General features: G+C 42.0%; 1 pseudogene; it reads right to left on the bottom strand.

Moving 5' to 3' along the window:
* Window positions 1–14989: 14989 nt before the first annotated feature.
* LOC103556743 (diacylglycerol kinase zeta-like) lies at window positions 14990–16211 on the bottom strand (annotated as a pseudogene).
* Between the last annotated feature and the right edge of the window lie 2218 nt (window positions 16212–18429).

The following is an 18429-nucleotide window of genomic DNA, read 5'->3' as shown; positions in this document are numbered from 1 at the left end:
ACTAATAGCACTTTTCAGCGCAGCTCAGGTTATCACTTGACATCCCTGAAATCTATTTCTAAGGGAAAATGGAAGTCTAATTGGGGAAAAATCAATTTTTAATGAAACAAAGTTCCCAAAAAACTTAATGTCAGATTTTATTATGCCATCTGCATTCACCTGTTAACACTGGGGCTAAGGCACCTCATGAAAGTAAAACATATATGTGTCTTCTCTATAATTTCTAGGCACTCTGGACATAATTGTATAAGAAATTGTGGAGGGAGTGCCAAAATATCTCCGCCATACACTGACTATTTCGTTTGGTCTCTCTATTTTTTTTTTTAACATGTGAAATGAAGTTGGTAGACTAAATAATATTTAAGCTCTCAACACTCACCAATTTCTGTATTAACCTAAAAGACCTTAATAGTTTGTAACTATAGGTATTTCAGCGCAGATACTTTATATGCTACAGGAAATTGGAATCTCTCCCACACTAAATGTATTTCCAATAAAAGCAGGCCTCTGGACTCCTGTCATAACACCAGTAAGTCCTGTGAAGTTGTCTTTAGCATTTATTTATTTATTTTTATTTATTTATTTATTTTTTTTTGAGGAAGATTAGCCCTGAGCTAACATCTGCTCCCAATCCTCCTCTTTTTGCTGAGGAAGATTGGCCCTGAGCTAACATCCGTGCCCATTGTCCTCTACTTTCTATGTGGGACACCTGCCACAGCATGCCTTGGCAAGCAGTGCCATGTCCGCACCTGGGATCCGAACCGGCAAACCCCGGGCCACTGAAGTGGAACATGCGAACTTAACTGCTGCACCACCAGGCTGGCCCTTGTCTTTGGCATTTAAAATGACAGAGACTAAGCTCTCTGCAGTCCCTCGCAGCAAGAACATCTAGGAATCTACAACTCTAAGGTTTCCTAGAGCTGGCTGATTCCCTAGAAAAGCTTTTGGAGGCCAGCTTGTCTTTTGGCACGGCATTGGTAACGATGGAGAGGGCGAGGAAAAGATTTTGCTGGACAAAAGTTAAAAGAACAAACAAGAAAGTGCACTCAACAACTTCCAAAGAAAAGCTGCACCACATTTTTCCAAAGTTATCCCATAACTAAACTTAAAAGGATTTATAGTTTTTCTCTCTTGAAGAACATTCTTACGGAAACTGATGGGAGCAAATTACCCATTCTGTAGGAGCCACTGATGGTCACAGTGCCATATGCAGAGCATTTGAAGACATTCCACTTTTTATCTTGTAATTAGCGTAGCATTTACCTGGAAGATGGTAAAAGCTAAAACGAAGTTGCATTTTGGAAATGTGTACCATATGAACTATGGCTGTACCATAGTTAGAAATAACCTCAAAAAATTTCAGAGATGAAATGAGGTTCTATTATGTAAATCTCCATTTAGGCTCTGGCTCCTAAGAAAAACAAAACAAAGGAACAACAAGTAAGATTTTTGGAAAAGATCCATAAAAACAATTTAAGTTTACTGAGTAAATAAATAGTAGACAGTTTAAAATTCTCCTTGGGGATTATTGAGAAAGTGACTTGAAGAAATTAGAGATGAAGAGGCTTGTTTTATATGGCCCTCCAGGGGATGTTTTCTTGGGTTCTTTCCTTCTGGATTAAAAGGTCAAACTGACGATAACACTAATAATAAATTTTATACTCCCAATGTCTTCTAAGATCTTTAATAGGCTTATGAGGAGTGGAGACATGTAGCGTTCAAGTTTAATGTGGCTACTGTTGGAATTATGACTTCCTCCAAGCCATCTATATCTGATAAGGAAACTCAAGAGCATAGATTATGACACTTGACCAAATAGAGCCGGTCTAGTTCGATGATTTGTTCTGAAGGCAATTTCTCTTACTCTGGCCCAAGAGTAGGCCTAAAGGAGAAATAAATTTCTTTTTGGTAGAATTCCAAGGTCATTTTGCATCCAAAAAATTACATAGATGAATGGAATAAATTATTTGATAATTATATATAATTTATACATTATAAAATTATATCACCTCTTTCATTTTAACCCCTTACTCTATAGAGTATCTTTCTCAACATTCCTATGAGTGATTTTCCTAGAGAGCAGGGAAGAATGAAGGATGGAATTATGTTAACAACATGTCTACCACCCCTCCAACCTTTGGACCACTTGCCAGCTATCACTTGTTCTATTAACAGAATTACTTTTAGGATTTTGATGGAATATTTCCCACATGGTCCCTGATCTGTGACACGTCACTAGCTCATGAGGGTAATTCGCAGGGAATTCAACATATAGACCCATTTCTAATAGCAAATGAGGCAAATGGAGGGTTTTAAAGGCAAAACATATATGTAGGCAAGAGAAAAGTTGGCTGTATGTAAGTACCTCTAAAGGTAAAGGCTATAAAGAAGTGATTCACTTTAAATGAGAGGATGTAAAACGTAGCAAAATAGGAGCCTTCAGATAATTCACTTTCCTCATCTTATAATAAATAATGTTACCATGTATGTAAATACAGGATTTTTTTGTTTTTTATTTGGTTTACAGTCTACCTCCCCCCACTCCCCGCCCTCAAAGTACCAGGAAGAAATAAAAGCAAAATTTTTGCTCTCCCATTATGGCAGCTTTGTTTCTCTTGAGTGCTCAGACTTCTGGATATTTGTGAGGCTTATTTTTCAGGAGAGCGGTCAAGGTTTACAAAGTAAAAGAATTTCTATTTCTGTCGCTGTTGAAATGGCTGTAAAATGGGGGGAAAACACATTGGTTGTTAGAGAAGTGGCTGTTTCCAGGCCATCAGAACAGAAAGATCGCCACCTCGCGCAGTGACTGCATTCAGGGGCTTCAGGAGGGCTCGGTGTCAGTTAATTATCTCAATTCCCAAGCCACTGACCCTGCTACCTTCTGTGCTTCCCTATGTGGGGACTTCCTCCAGGTCTTGGCTAACGCACAGGAATCTGATGTTTAGAAAGTCACTTTCCTGTCCTTATAAACAATTCCACCATAATAACCTGGCTTCTGGCACCAGAGGTTCATTTAAATTTTGCTCAGCTTGGTTTACCATTAAGATTTAATTAGTAAACTCATTACAAAGACAGGAAATCTCTGACTTTCCCCTGATTCTCTTTCAGGGCTTCGCAAGGACCCAGCCTGTCCCTTTGGCTTTAGACATTTGCAGAAAGTTTTCTCTAAACATTGTTATTTATGTTAACTTTAGTTTCAAGATAAAATATTATTCTTTGCTTTTGAAAATAGATGGAAGTAACCTAGTCACTCAGAATTTAGGGTTTCAATTTCCCTATTTAGAAAATATGCCCTGTGCATATTTTTAAACTTTCTAGACTCTGAGAGTCTGTTTAGATCGTCCCAACTTTTCTCAAACAGTAGAAACAGGGATTGAGTTTGGGAAATGGGGGAAAGAATGTCAATAGGGACAGGCAGAGTAAGAGTGGAGTGTAAACACCGCATCATGACACCCTCAAAATAATTCATAACGCTGGGCTATTTCCTTGCTCCTGGAGTGCAAAAGAAGGAGAAGAAGACCTGTGTCTGTGAACCACGGTGAAGTATTCATATTTTGCTAAAAAAGAACAGCAAAAAGCATCTGCCAGAAAGCTACGAAGAATGAGGGGTAAAATAAATGGACACTCAACTGAGACAGAACTTTGCCATGTTAAAAGTCCAGAACTAAAACAGTTTAGCTGGTACTATTTTTATGAGACAAAAGCTAGATAAATTCATCCTGAGAAAATGAGGTCCCTTGGGGAAAATGATGGAAACTTTTGGCTCAGAGCTTAAGTGCCCTTGATAAAGCTGATGCAGTAAGACTCACGTTAAAACATTTACTTTGACCACACAATGGTGATTCCAGGACATTTAATAGAGAAATTTCCTTTCCTTTCAAATTCTTCCTATTTCATTTCAGCTTGCTTCCTGCAAAAAGCTGAAGGCTTTCGTGTGATCTTCGATCCTTAAGGAAAGTTTTACGTGGTTAAATGAATGACTCCTTTTTGGAAATTCAGTTTTTTAAAACTTGCTCATTAGAAGTAAGTTGTCTCTGATTTTAGACATATACTTGAAATGATGAATGAAAGGTTCTTTAAAAATCAACTCAACTGCTCTGATGGAGTCTTTTTCTCTAGTGATTTCTCTGATCATACTATTCTTTTCATCCTAAGAGCAGAAGCAAATATGGATCAGAAAGATTAAGTGATTTTCCTGAGGTTACATAGCAAACTTATAGGAAAAGCAGAAATAAGGTTTGTTTGTTTGTTTGTTTGTTTTAATTATGTGCAGAGCTCTGGGCAAACTCAAAGGGAAAAGTTATTAGTAGCTGTAAAAATCAAGACCCATGATACTTAATGAGTGTTTCTCTTGGGCAGCTTCTGACAGCTTTTATGAGGCCTTGGAATGTGTCAATAGATAGCACTGTGACCCTCTGGGAAGGAGCAAACCAAACCCTTTCCTCTGGGAAGCCTCATTCAGTTTGCTCCTGAACATTTTCAGGCAGAAGAGGAAGTGCAAACTTTACTTTCAAAATGGCTCAGAAGAGTTTGGAGGACATGGGACTTCAAAGGGTACTGGTCAAATTAAAGATACATGAATAAAGTCATCAGATAGCTTCATGGTACAGTTTCAAGTAATCTAGAAGTCAAAATAAAAGATTCCTCTCCTTGTCTCGTCAGCCCTCGGTTTGGCGGCCTTGGCAATCAGTGCGGGAACACAAGACACAGGCCAACATAGCAAGATTTTAGTTCTCACCTTTGAGATGCTGGGTGCTGGGCCCCATGGAGAGGAAGGCAGTGAAAAGGAAGAGGGAACAAGGATTTCTAAGAAAGAAGGCAGGAATCCTGAAGGCACAAAGGAATATAGAACTCCCAGGAAACGTAAGGGGTGGTACCTGGTCTCCAGAGGTTACTCTTGTCAACTGAGGTTGCATTTAATGGAAATACAACCATTTGAAACCACAGCAGATGTCCCTCTGAGCTGCGTAAAGAGCAGCAGAAGTAAACAGAAAGATCTGGGCCGGGGGTCTCCTAATTTCTCTGGATAAGGAATTCTGCTTGGGAAGGTATAACAAAAAAGATTTTGGACAGGGTCTTTAGCAGTTATGAGAGGCATAGGAGCGAAATGCAATGCATGAACCTTGACTGGATCCTGTTTGGAAAATGACAGCCATAAAAAAATCCTTAGTATAGTTGGGGACATTTAAATACGGATGAGATATTTTAATAGATTATATTATGGAATTATTATAAATTTTCCTGGGTGTGGTTATATCGTTGTGGTTAAGGAGTTTATCCTTATTCTTAGGCAATGCATCCTAAAGGTGGATTGAAATTTAATGATGTCTGAAACTTAGAAAAAACTCTGTGTATGTGCGTATGTGTGTGTATATAGGTATACTTATGTGTGTGGATACACACGTATTTAAGGAGAGGATGGTTGAAAGAACAATGGAATCGCTAGGCTTCTCGATAGAGAGTTGGTTAATTCTTTGGCCATTTGACATTACTAATAGACTAAATAAGAAAGTAAACACTTATACAGTATTTGCTGTATGCCAGCTCTTTTCCCAGTGCCTTATGTGTATAACATATATCCTCATACCACCCTTTCTGCAAGCCACAGAGAGGTTTAGCTACCCAAGGTTTAGCTTGGGTAGGGGTGAGTCACCCAAAGTTACACAATGTCCATCCTATCAGAGTTGGGATTTAAATCCCAACAGTCTGAAGTCAGTTTTGTTTAACTGCTGTATCATGCTTATCCTCTATATCTTTATACATAAAAGTGACCTAAAGAGTAAATGTGATTATGTTTATTGGATCCAATTCTAGAATTTACCTTGGCCAGAAGTCCCAGTTCAGAACCAGGGAGGGAACCTGTATACAGAAGCGATTGAAGGAATGAAAGGAGACATACACAGAACAGAGTATGGTTCCTGTGGCTGTAAGTTTTCAGCAGCTTCCAGGCGAAGCTGGGGAGAGTCAGGCTACCACGAGCCTCACGAAAACAAAATTATGGGATAGATCCCCAAAGATGCGAACGAGTAATAAAGTATTCTGTCAAAACACACATTCCCAATCAAGTCAGCAGGCGTTGTTTTTGCAATATTCTTTGTGTGTGCATGTTTCTCAAAAATAGAGGAAGAGAAAGAGAGAGAAAGAGATAGAGAGAGAGGTGATGGCCAAACTGGAAAAATGTACAAAAGTTCATAAGAATAATATATTTGGATTAAATGCTTCAAAATCTGTTGGAAGCCTCAGAAGGCCATCCTCTTTTCCCTTAGAGCATGGCCAGTACACGGTCTGTGTGAGCTGAACCAAGTTTGTCTCTAAGTTCTTTTCCAATTTGTACATCATTGCATTGACTTCCTTTGTCTTCTCGTGTGTCCAAACATACAAATCTCTCAACTCTTGACCTTCTTCTGTTTTCTTCCTCCTTTTTTTTTTTTTTTAAAGATTTTTTATTTTTTCCTTTTTCTCCCCAAAGCCCCCCGTACATAGTTGTATATTCCTCGTTGTGGGTCCTTCCAGTTGTGGCATGTGGGACGCCGCCCCAGCGTGGTCAGATGAGCAGCGCCATGTCCGCGCCCAGGACTCGAACCAATGAAACACTGGGCCGCCTGCAGCGGAGCGCACGAACCCAACCAGTCGGCCACGGGGCCAGCCCCTTTTCTTCCTCCTTTTATTAATATGTTTTGAGTGGAAAGGAGACTCAGAAAACTTTGCCGTTCTTTCTCCTTTTGTTTGAGCCCCAGAGTTAGAAGCTACTGAAACACTGAGACTCATAGTCAGACTCCAAATTCCAGACTTGGAGCAAAGTTTCCCAAAGGTCCTTCTTCCATCTTCTCGGATACCATCTCATCAAGCATCCTTGGGGAGTGTCCGTTTCTAGCGTTAGCTTCAACCGGCAAATTCCTCAGCATCCAGTACTAGGCCGTGCATGCTGTGGATATTCTTGTATATGTCTTACCTGAACTGTGGTTTTCAAATAGTACATTCAAATAAAGACTGTGCTTAATTCATGTTGCACTTTGACCCAATAAGAACAGGAAATACTTTTGTAGAGTTTTGCAATTCTGTATCTGCTTTGATGCTCGTAGCAATTCAAGGAGGCAGGTATAAATACTATTACTTCTTTTTGCAAATTACGATTCTGAATTATTTCTACAGTTTTCGGCAGAGATGTGACATTTTACAACAGTGAAGCTATTCCAAAATTTCTGTCACTTAGCTAATTAGAATATTACCCGTGGTTAGATATTATCAGCGTCATTCAGTTAATTAATAAATATATTTTTTAATGTTCCTTATGAATATGATATAAAGTACTATGGAGGATAAAAAAAGTAAAAAAGAACTAGTCCCTGTCTTCAAGGAGCTTATGGTAGAGTTGGAAGAGAATACATGTAGTCTTTAAAAGATGATGAGGAAATTAAGGCATATAGGGCAAGTAATAAATAACTGATGAATACTTAGCAACCTTTGGAGTACCCACTGTGTTCCAGGCACTATCCCAAGTGATAAGAGTTCAAGAGTGAACAAAAGAAACAAAAATCTTGCCCTCTTAGAGCTAACGTTCTAGGTGGGAAGAAAGACAAGATAAATAAACAAGATAAATAGGTAAAATATATAGTATGTTTGTAATAGTTGGAAAGAGGAAAAACTAAGGGGGGTGGGATACACACTGTTGAGGTCAGCAGTGGTTAAAATTTTTAGGATTTCATAGAAAAGCCTCATTAAAAATAGAGTTGTTTGAGTAAAGACTCAAAGGAAGTGAAGAGCTAGTTATACAGCGAGCGAAGGGAAGAACATTGCAGGCAGAGGGAACAGTCTCTGCAAGGAGAGCTTTCCAGATGTGTTGAGGTAGAAGAAGGAGGCCAATGTGAGTGGAGTGGGTGACGGAAGAGAAGAAATCAGAGAAATGACTGAGAACAAGATCCTGCAAAGCTTCATTGATCGTGGCAAGGACTTTGGGTTTTACTCTGAGTGAGACAGAGAGTCACTGATTTCCAGCAGTGCGATAGCGTCATGTGACTTGAAAGGTGGCAGGAGCAGAAGCAGGGGGACCATTCAGAAGACTATTGCAATACCCTAGGTGAGAAATAATGATGGTTTAGAGCAGAGTGGGAGCAGGGACGTGGTAAGAGGTGGTTATCCAGGACTTGGATGGATTTGAGGCAGATAAAAGAGAAGTCAATGATTATGCCAAGTTTTTAGGTCTGAGTAATTGTGAGAATGGAGTTGTCATTGGCTAGGGAAGGAAAGATTGCCAAAGGAACAGGTTTTGGGGAAGATATCAAGAGCTCAGTTTTGAATATGCTAAATTTGAAATGCCTGTTAGCCCTATGAATAGAAATATTAACTAGGAAGTTGAATATATGAGTCTGGATTCAAAGGAGAGGTCCAGACTGGAGTTATAAAGTTGGGAATCACTGGAATATAGATGGTATATAAAGCCATAAAACTAAATGAGTTCACCTAGGGAATGTACATAAATAGACAAGAGAAAAGTCCAAGGATTGAGCCCTGGGATAGAGGTTAAAAATATGACGTTTTTAAAAAAGAAGAAACCAGCAAAGGACATTGAGAAGCAAGGGGAAACATGAATATGTAGTTGTCAAGTGAAGAAAAATGTTTCAGGAGAGCGTGGTCAACTGCCAAATGCTGCTGCTAAGTCAAAAAGGATGTCTGAAGATTGGTTATTGAATTTAACACTATGGAAGCCATTGTCGACCTCAATGAAGTAGCTTCGGTGGAGAGTGACAGGAATGAAAACATGCCTGAAGTAGTTCAAGAGAAAAAGGATGCAGAGAAATTGTAGACAACAAGGATAGAATTTCAAGGACTTCTACTGTAAAGAGAAAGATAGAAATGGAGTGGTAGCTGAAGGTAGATGTGAGATTGAAGGAAGACTTACGTTGGTATTGTTTCATTAAGGTAAGAGAATAGCATGTCTGTATGCTGATTTAATAATGCAGGAAATTTTAATGATGCAAAGAAGAGAGGGAGAGATTTGATGCAGCATTGTCCTTGAGTAGGTGAGAGACTGAAATCTAGTGCCCAGGTGGAAGGGTTTACCTTGGTTAACAGCACGAAGAGTTCAATTCTAACCACAGCAGAGAAGGTATAATATTGGGGAGCAGGTACAGATTGGTGGCTACATGAGGTGGGAAGTGTTAAACTCCTGCTTAATATTAGTGATCATTGATTTTAAATCAATGAGAGAACAGTTAGCTTAGCTGCGTGCTTTTCTCCAGGCATGCTCAGTTGCATGGTGCAATGGCAGGAGAGTTGGGTTTAAGCAGGGTTGTGGTTTTGTCAAGCGAACACAAGGATGTGAGAGAGAGGCAAGGGAGTCAAGATGCAGGTAAGGGAGTGGTTTTAATGAGTGTCTATGGAATCAAGGTGGGGTAGGGAGAGAAGTGAGAGTATGAAGGGATAAAGAAAATAAATAGGAGGTAGAATAAGGAACTTGAAGGTCCCAGTGGGGTTCAAAGTTTGTTGGAGTTGCGATATTAGAGGGAGTACAATGGAAAGAAAGAGAGTGATGGTTGAAGACTGGGGTGTTTGAAATGAAAATAATTGTGAAGGGATTTCGGTTATTGGTAATGATATGGTCAAGAGCGTGTCCGTGGTTAAGGCGATGGGGAAAACTGGCTGAACTGAGTAGAGGAGGTCAAAGAACTGAGAGTGGAAATATCATCCACGTGGATATTGAAATGACTAAGAATTATAACAGGACTTTCTTGGAGAGAGTGACACTCACCCAGTTGCTGAAATCTTTAAGGAATTGGGGGCAGGCACTGGAAGTAGGGAGCAGGCTTGATGAGTTGACTGCAACAAGGAGGGACAATTAGGGTAGGGTTCAGAGACATGTGATTTAAAGTCAGTACTTTTAGAGAGAAGGGAAGGACACAGGCCTAGCACTGCAGAGGGAAGGGGGAGGAGGCGCCCCTCACCTCCAGGCCCTGTGGTACACGTGAGTGGGCTGCAAATTCAGCAGAGCGTCAGAAGAGAGCCCAATGTCTACTGGAGCAAGGATGCAAAGGAAAGATTCTGAGAAGAGTTTGGGGAGATAGAGGAGTGTGCAGATGCTTGAAAGTAAGTACCAGCAGGCGGAGTGAAAGGGTTTCAGCAGATGGGGGTGAGAAGGAATAGATAGGCTTAGTGGAGGCTGTGTGTAAACAGAATGGGAATTAGAGTCTGGGAATGAGGGAGGGCATATGAGTTCTGAGTTTCTGACATGACCTGAGGTCAGGGGTGTGGTGAAATTTTCCTGATGGCCCCAAGTCAGACAGTGGGAGAGAGGTGGTGGGTGTGAAGGGAAGGGAGAGTAGAGGGAGTTTCCAGGAGCATGGAGGGTTGTGAGGTTTCCACTGGAGTCCCCTTGATTCCTTTGGCTGGAGACTTGGAGACCTGTAGACAGGGTCTTCCTCCTAACCCAGGAGCACTCCTTCGACTCCTGCCAACAGTGGCGTGCACGGGGATTCTCTTACTTTCAGCTTTTAGGCAAATGCTTGTTCTTTGGTCCTATGTGCATCCATGGGCTTGTCATGGGTCAATCATTCTTTCAACCAACTTTGAGCCTGCATCAGGTTCCAAGGTCCAGCTGGGTGCTGCATGTACTGAGATGAAGAAGATAAGCTAGTCCCCCTGCGGTTCCCTCCATTAGCATCTCAAATGGCCCAAAGCAGGTTTCTCCACCTTCTCTCTACAAGCAAGCACTCCTTAGATGACATCTAACCCAGCTCCAATTTTTGAAAGAATTTTATCTATCCAATTAAATATGTAAGATCTCTTTTGTCCCATTGAACTCCAGAGCCTAGTTATCTGACCTGACAGACTGGATCAGGGGTAAGGCATCGGGAATCACCTTCCTCTCTAACCTCTTCAACAGTGTTACCTCCAAAGCTTGGTTTGGAGAACCAAGTTCCCGGTGGACAGAAGGACCATTCTTTGTTCAAGGGTCTCTGAGTGGCTGAACCCTCACGGAAGCTTTTAAAATTCATTTGCAGGAAGTAATCCTTCATTTCCTCATTTTTATTATTCAAAGCAAATACAATTGAATATGTAATAATGAGAGCAAACAGCAAATGACAAGAAGAAATAGTAGACTGATTTGTTTAACAATATGGTGAATGGCCTGAGTTACATCATGTGTCTTCTTCAAAGGCAACATAACTATTTCTAAGAGACTCTTTGAACCATTGAAAAAGTCATCAAATTCCCATTAAGATTCTTGGAATTGAGAAGACCCCAGTTAGGGAATTTTTGTGGTTTAATTAAAATACGTAAATAAAAGGCCCCCAACAGAAAAAACGCCAGTTCTGTTGCTCAGTCTCTCTCAGAGAGTCACTCGAATCAATCATTGATGCTTCCCTGTGACCCACCATAAATCTGAATACTTAAGAAGCGTGGCTAGGGCCTTAAAGATTCTCCTTACCAAATGTGGGTGCCTTTGGAAAAGCAACCATCCAAGGAGCATTTTCCAGCTTGGATTGGGTAGTGGGCTGGGTAATGGCGTCATACTAGAATATTTCATTTGGAGATGGTTTGGAAAAGCATTTATTTGTAACACACAATCTCTTATTTGAAAAAAGCAGGAAAAAAATATTGTTTTCATAGTACAAAGAACACAAACTTTACAAAATCGGCTTGGCTGTGAGGGCTTGAAGAAATGATTCTCCACCTTGAGGACATAATCTCAACAAAGTAGAATATTGAAATCTCAGCAGAGGCAAGGTAGGAGATTTTTATCTTTATAGAAAGAGGGCAGAAGTTAAAAAAAAAAAAAAGCTAAGCAAAATGGATCTAAGGCATAACAAAGTTTCCCAATAGAATATGTAAGAATCTGCTAAGAAAAAGATGAGTAGCCTTTTTCGCTTACGGGCAAGATGAACTGGGAGCAGGCCAGTTTGTGGTACCTCAGAAAATGGCCATGTCAAAGTCTGAACATTTCCTGACAGCAGAGTAAGTCATTACAACAGACATATTTTGTCAATTCGTCAGCAATTTTGAAGCCACTGAACTCTTTCGAGAGCATAAGATTTACCTCATGAGCTAGTTGAAAAAATGCTTTTCAAATAAGGGACATTTTGCCCTCTTCCTTGAATTCTGCCCTTCTTTTGGTAGCAGGGCTTGCCAGTGATTCAAGTGTGTTTAACCTTAAGTGAAACTCTTCATTTTTCAAATTGCATATGCTGTGTCACAGAAAGTTCTGGAAAGAGATTTCCCAGCTCTTGAGTCCACATGCCTTGAGACTAGGCCAGGAGAACTTTCTTTGTTTTATTCCTTGGCCTATAGGCTTTACTTTACATTTTCTTTCAGGAGAAAGGGGGTATTTTCCAAAACTGCTTCCCACCTCAGTATTTATCAATGTTTAAAGCATTTTAAATGGAATTCCTTGATGAAACAAAACTCTCCCCACATTGATTGCTAAGAACTAGATGAACATCAGTTTATTACTCTCAGTTAAGATGGAATAGAACTTGTGGCAAGGAGAAAGAAACCAGCATCTAAAATATTGGAGTGGGGTGAAGTTGACATAAAAAATGGTGAATAAAAGAATCAGTGTTTTAGGGACCTTTGCCCCCCCCACCCCAACCCCCCCCCCCCCCCAGGATGTGGGGCTAACCCTCAAGAAAAACAATTCCCAGCCTGGAGTTTCGCAGCAAACAATGCCTGCCTAGCAGTCTCCTGATGACTTTTGTCTTCCTAAATCTAATCCCGTGATAAACTTTGCTTCCTACACTTGACATGCCCCTCTTTCACTAGTCCCAAATCCATCAGACGCATTGTGGTTGGCTCATTGTGAACAAACAGAACTGACAGTTTCCTTCCTCAAAGCAAACAGCACTAGTCCTCAGACACAGTTCAAAGGGTTTATCACCCCAACATGGCTATTCTTTTAGGTGACCAAGCAGGGCCAACTCTAACTTCTCATGAAACAACTTTATTCCCTGCTGACTGTCCCAATTTTTACTAGTAGAAAAATACTGTGTAAGTACTAACCAGTGGCCTATTTTCACAGCCTCCACTTCCATTTTCTCCTGTTGATTGAAATAATGGTTAACCCCTCTTCCTTGTTGAAATTCGTTAGCATCGCACAGTTAAAGGAATGGGAGGCCCCATTTATGCCATGTGGGCGTTAGATTTCTCTCTGCTTGAACCCTGGATAAATTACTAGGAATCCCGTCAGTGTGATATTTTCTTCCCCTCCTCCTTCTCATTCTCATGGTTACCATTATGTTGGCTCACTGGAGGAAAGGTCAAGACACACAGGGGCCTCCCCTGGCAGAACGGAACACTGAAGCCGTGTGATGTCATGCCAAGTGCTTAGAAGGACACACTCTGGGAAAACAATGTCCTACCATCCAGCAGGATTCCCCGACTGCCAAAATGAAGCCCTTTTCTCATGCTCTCCAGAAGACAAACCATTCATATTTCCTATTGTTTCTTCAGGCACTTACTTCCTTCTGTTTATTTCAGCTTTCATAAACCAATGAGTCATGTCACTTGCTTCTGAGTCCAAGAGACTTCCCTCCTGAGGGTCATTCCAGAACGAACCTCGTCAGAGATTTGGGTAGTAGCTGGGGCAGATGTTTTGTTTTGGGTTTTGTTCTGTAGGCTGCACTTTGTTTTATAATCTCTTAGAGGGAAGTGTCTGAAAGAAAGGGCTTCAAGTGTTCTTTTTGCTTCTGTGATAGCAGACTACTCAGAACTGCTGAACCAAATCCGCTTGCTGCTCAAGGTAAGCAGTTCTTTGGATGGTAACGAAAAAATACTAGGCTGATAGGGATGACTTTATGGGAGAGGACATACAATGTTGGTTTGGGGTGACAATTAGGGATGAAGGGAAGGATGATGGAACTGAGTCATTGAGAATGCTTGCAACACGGTAGATACTCGATAAATGTCAGCTGAGACTTAAGTTGCTTTGGTAATATTCATAGCTAGTCTTTATATAACGAGCAATTTCATAAACATTGTTTAATTGATTACCATTTGAGAGGTAGCTGAGAGGTATTATTTTTCCTATCTTTTGATTCCCAAATTAGAAAATTTAAAATTACATGTAAGTTTCCCGTTATGTTTCTACTGGACAGTGCTATTTTAGACTGTGCTGGAAATATTTCTTTCCTAGGATTAGGATTGTCTTTTAGGGTGTTTTAGGGTATTTTCTTCATAAGAGGGAGAAAAGCTATGTAACCATGGGTCACACCAGTAGTATCTTCAAATACTTTGAAGGCATGTGAGATACCCAACCTTGTCTAACACATTTTGTCAATGAAATTGAAGTGAAATGATTGTGTCTTAATTATGTATAGATTCTCTCTTGCCAGCATTTGTTGAAACAACACAGAGGAAAAGAGGTAAAAGATCACAGTGTCAAAAAGCGAAATGGAAGAATTGCAAGATTATCAATGCTTTAATGATTATAGCTAGAAACGGGGATGTTCAAGAAAGTGACAAATGAGCTCTGTGTCTTTTAATGTGGGAGACTTGGTTGATACGGTATTCTAATTAGTTCTCTATGTCCCAGATACTGGCTAGAAATTAGTACATTTCTTTTGCGACCTTTATATTTGATATATAACAAATTACTTTGTCAATTAAAAAAATGAAGTTGACATATGCATTAGCCCATATATCTAATTTATCATGGTGTTGGCAATAAGTAATCCATCCATTTAATTATTTATTCATTAAGAAAGCTCAAGAAACTCCATACACCTTTATTCCTTTTAACACAATATCCATTTTCAGAGACTCCACATCCAATTTCCTGTTCCCCTGTGTGTCTTGGGGTCAGGCCAAGGCTTCAGGGGGACAAGTGAGAGCCCCTGGCTCCTCAGAGTTCAGCCCAAGGTCTGGGTGGCTCCTCAGCAGACAGCCTGGGGCTCCTTCCGTGGGGCATGAGTCCCTCCGTGGCCGTGAGTTGGGTGAGGAGGAGCCTTAACCTCTGGCCGGCCCTGTCTCTTCTGCTGCCCCGGCCTTGGCCTTACAGCTACGCAGCCCTCTCCTGGTTCTCCCACTGGATCATCTGGTTGTACTGTCAGTTCTCCAGGTAGGTGGTCAGCTCCATGTCCTGAGCCTTCGCAGCCTGTTACTGGGGAGTGTCACCTGTTGGTCTGTCTTCAGGAGCGAGATCCCCGCCTCCATGATGTTGTGGCAGATGGTGTGCTGGCCCAGGGACTCCGCCTGGTCCAGACAGCTCTCCCAGTTTTCCTCCTCAGCATCAGGCATCTCTGGGACTGGTGGTCCAGCAGGTACTGGATCACTTCTTTGCTGCGTGTGCTGACCGTGCGGTGCCTGAGGTCACTCCCAGCTGGGTGCAGCTCCTGGAGCTTACGGAAGTCATTCCTTTTGGCCGCCTCAATCAGCTCTTCACCTTTAGGGGGTGTAGCATCCGCTGGCAGTGACTGGGGCATGGGCGAGCAGGATGAGGTGGGAGAGCGGAAGTGGGGATTGGAGGTCAGGCCAGCAAATGCCCCCAGCAGCTCTGGGTCTAGGATATAAATCTCATCCAGTGAGATCTCAGTCACACAGTTGAGATGTTCCTGGGCCTGGTTCATCCTGTAGAAGGAGGTGGTAGTGGTGGCATCCAGGAAGCACCACTTGGGGGACAGTTTCTGGCACACTGGGGACTTGGCTTCAGCACATTTGGGCTCCTGCTGGAGCCTCTCAGTGTGGGTGGACAAAGCTCTACGTTGCTGTCTCCTGGGATCACCACAGTGCCCAATGACACAGAGGACTCTAAGCGGCTCCTTGTAATGCAAGGCCTCATAGTCGTGCATGCTGACTCTGCTTACATGGATCAGCGGTTGCTCAACGTGGTACTGCTCAGCCCTGGAAGGCACGCCACCACTCAGCCTTCTGCACCCTGGTGACCTGGTTGTGCATGGTGATGCAAATGCGTGAGGCTGTGAGTTGCAGGGCTGGCCATCCACATGCACCTGCACCGGGATGGCCTTGGATGTGGTGAGCACCACCTTGCGGCACTGCGTCAGCCACTCACTGAGCCCACCCACCTGCAGCCCAGCCAGGGACATCATGGTGAAGCCAATGACCCCTCGGTAGCCATCGCCATGCAGCTGGGGTGGGAAGAGATGGTGCTCCGCAGGGTGGCCCCAGGGCGTGGTTCCTGTGCAGTACCTGGGAATGTTCAGGAAAACAGTGCACTGGGGCTTCAGCTTTTGAGCACCAAATTCTTCTGAAAGACCCCACATGGCCAAAGAGTAAGCACCCAGATCCTCACTTTGTTTTCGATGTGCAGGCACAGCCCATTAAGGAGAGAGAGCATTCAAAACCAACTTCTTGAAGGAACTTTGAAATTCGAAGGAATTCTAACTGAGATGAACATTTTTCCTTCCTTGTAAACTCTTTATACTAAGGTCATATAGCTCATGGCCACAATCAGTAAGTTTTTCTAAAGGATCTTGAGCCCACCCAGTATAACGTCTCTACATGCATCCGGTCAGCCCTTCTGAGGAGCACCGGTAATCGACTTTCTACCTCTGCTGAGTCAAGAGAATTTACAGCAGGGTCCAAGTAGCTCCTGATCTACATTTCATGTCATCAGAAGAGATGTGAGCTGCAGCAGCAGTGTGTCAAATGTCACAGTGAAATAGAAGGGTAAATGTCACCCACCCACGCTGGGCCTCTTGAACTAACTTCCTTAGGTCACCTACGTTACTAAATCCAATGGGCTTTTTTCATTGTCTTACTTGACTTTCCTCCTACATTTGACAGTGTTTGCCTCTCTCTTCCTTGAAGCCTTTCTCTCCTCTCTGGATGCTCCTTCTTGGAATCCTCTGTAGACTCTCCTTCCACCAATCAGCCCTAAGTGTTGGTGTTTCCCAGGTTCTAACCTTCATCTTCTTCTCTTCTCACTGTGCATAATTTCCACATAAGCTCACACGAGGAGGAGATGCATCCTAACTCTTTATTTCTAGCTTAGAGTCCTCTCCCAAGTTCTAGATAAAAATATATATATATATATATTTATATAATTGCCAACTGAATATCCGTACCTTCATATACTCTAGGATCCCAAATTCAAAAGGTCATACTGAAGTCACCTTCCTTCTATTCCTTCCCTCTCTTTCTCTCTTTCTATTCCTTCCTTGGTGAATGGCATCATGATCCATCCAATTTCCCAAGAGGAAATCTACGATGACTCTTGACTTCTCGGTGACTTCCCACATGCATTCAGTCAGCAAGTTAATTCCAGTGCCTTCAAAAATCCCTAAATTAGAGGGGCTGACCCCGTGCCTGAGTGGTTAAGTTCACGTGCTCCACTGCAGGCAGCCCGGTGTTTCGTTGGTTCTAATCCTGGGTGCAGACATGGCACTGCTCATCAAACCACGCTGAGGCAGCGTCCCACATGCCACAACTAGAAGGACCCACAATGAAGAATATACAACTATGTACCAGGGGGCTTTGGGGAGAAAAAGGAAAAAAATAAAATCTTTAAAAAAAAAAAATCCCTAAATTTGAGAGCAAGTAATGAGTGGTTGAGAAACACCTAAGGGAATTGACTTATATTATTCTCGCTCAGAGGCCTAATCATGGTGTATGTTATAATTTTGGAGTAAAAATGAGGCATTTCATGCATGCAGCCTAACTTCACCCTCACTCCTCACCTCCAAGCTCCAATCTCTTCACACTGTCATCTGAGTGTAGTTTCTGAAACTGAAATTTGATTATGTTACTCTGCTGCTTAAAGCCTGATTATTTTCGGGAAATAATCCAAACTCTTTAACAAGTCTTCTATGAGCTGGCCTGGCCTTGCCTCCTTCTTTAGTCCCATCTTTGACCATTCAAATTCTCTCCATCTCTGGGAATTATCTAGTATTCTACTTCTGATCTTTCTCTTATCTCTGTGCTTTCAACATGCCTCCCACTTGCATCCCTGGCTTTGGTAAGAATAACTCCTACTCTTCCTTTAAAATTATCCTCAGGAGTCCTAGTCTTTGGGAATTCTTCCCTGACTCTCTTGCCTTGAGGTAAGTGCTCCTGTCCCTCCTTTGTGCTCTCAGGGTACTCTATGCACATCTCAACCAGAGATTTGTTTCGATCCGTGAGAAATATCTGTTTCATTCTCAGGCTCCTCGATTCATGAACCCACTGAGGCAATCCCTGTATCTTCAGTACCAGCAGAGCAACACAAGACACGTAATAAGTCGTCAGTAAACGTTTACTGAAGGAGCCAATGGTGGCCAGCCTATGCGGACTTACAGTGCCTGGAAATGGAGTGGAGAAGAAATAAGAGATCTGAGAAAAATAACCATTTCCCTTTTTTGCACTAATTAGGAATTTGGGAAGTGTTCTCTATTCTTTTCTGCAAAATACCTTGAAGGCACTGCCTAGTCTTGTGTTCTATCAGTTCTAGAGGAGAGTTCAGGGGAATGACTTGCTTTGAGGAGTTACTCTGGGTGGACTGAA

This window comes from Equus przewalskii, chromosome 30 (genome assembly GCF_037783145.1).
Source record: "Equus przewalskii isolate Varuska chromosome 30, EquPr2, whole genome shotgun sequence".
Classification (NCBI taxonomy): domain Eukaryota; kingdom Metazoa; phylum Chordata; class Mammalia; order Perissodactyla; family Equidae; genus Equus; species Equus przewalskii.
The sequence above is the reverse complement of the archived record's forward strand: the minus strand, read 5'-3'. Positions and strand labels throughout refer to the sequence as shown.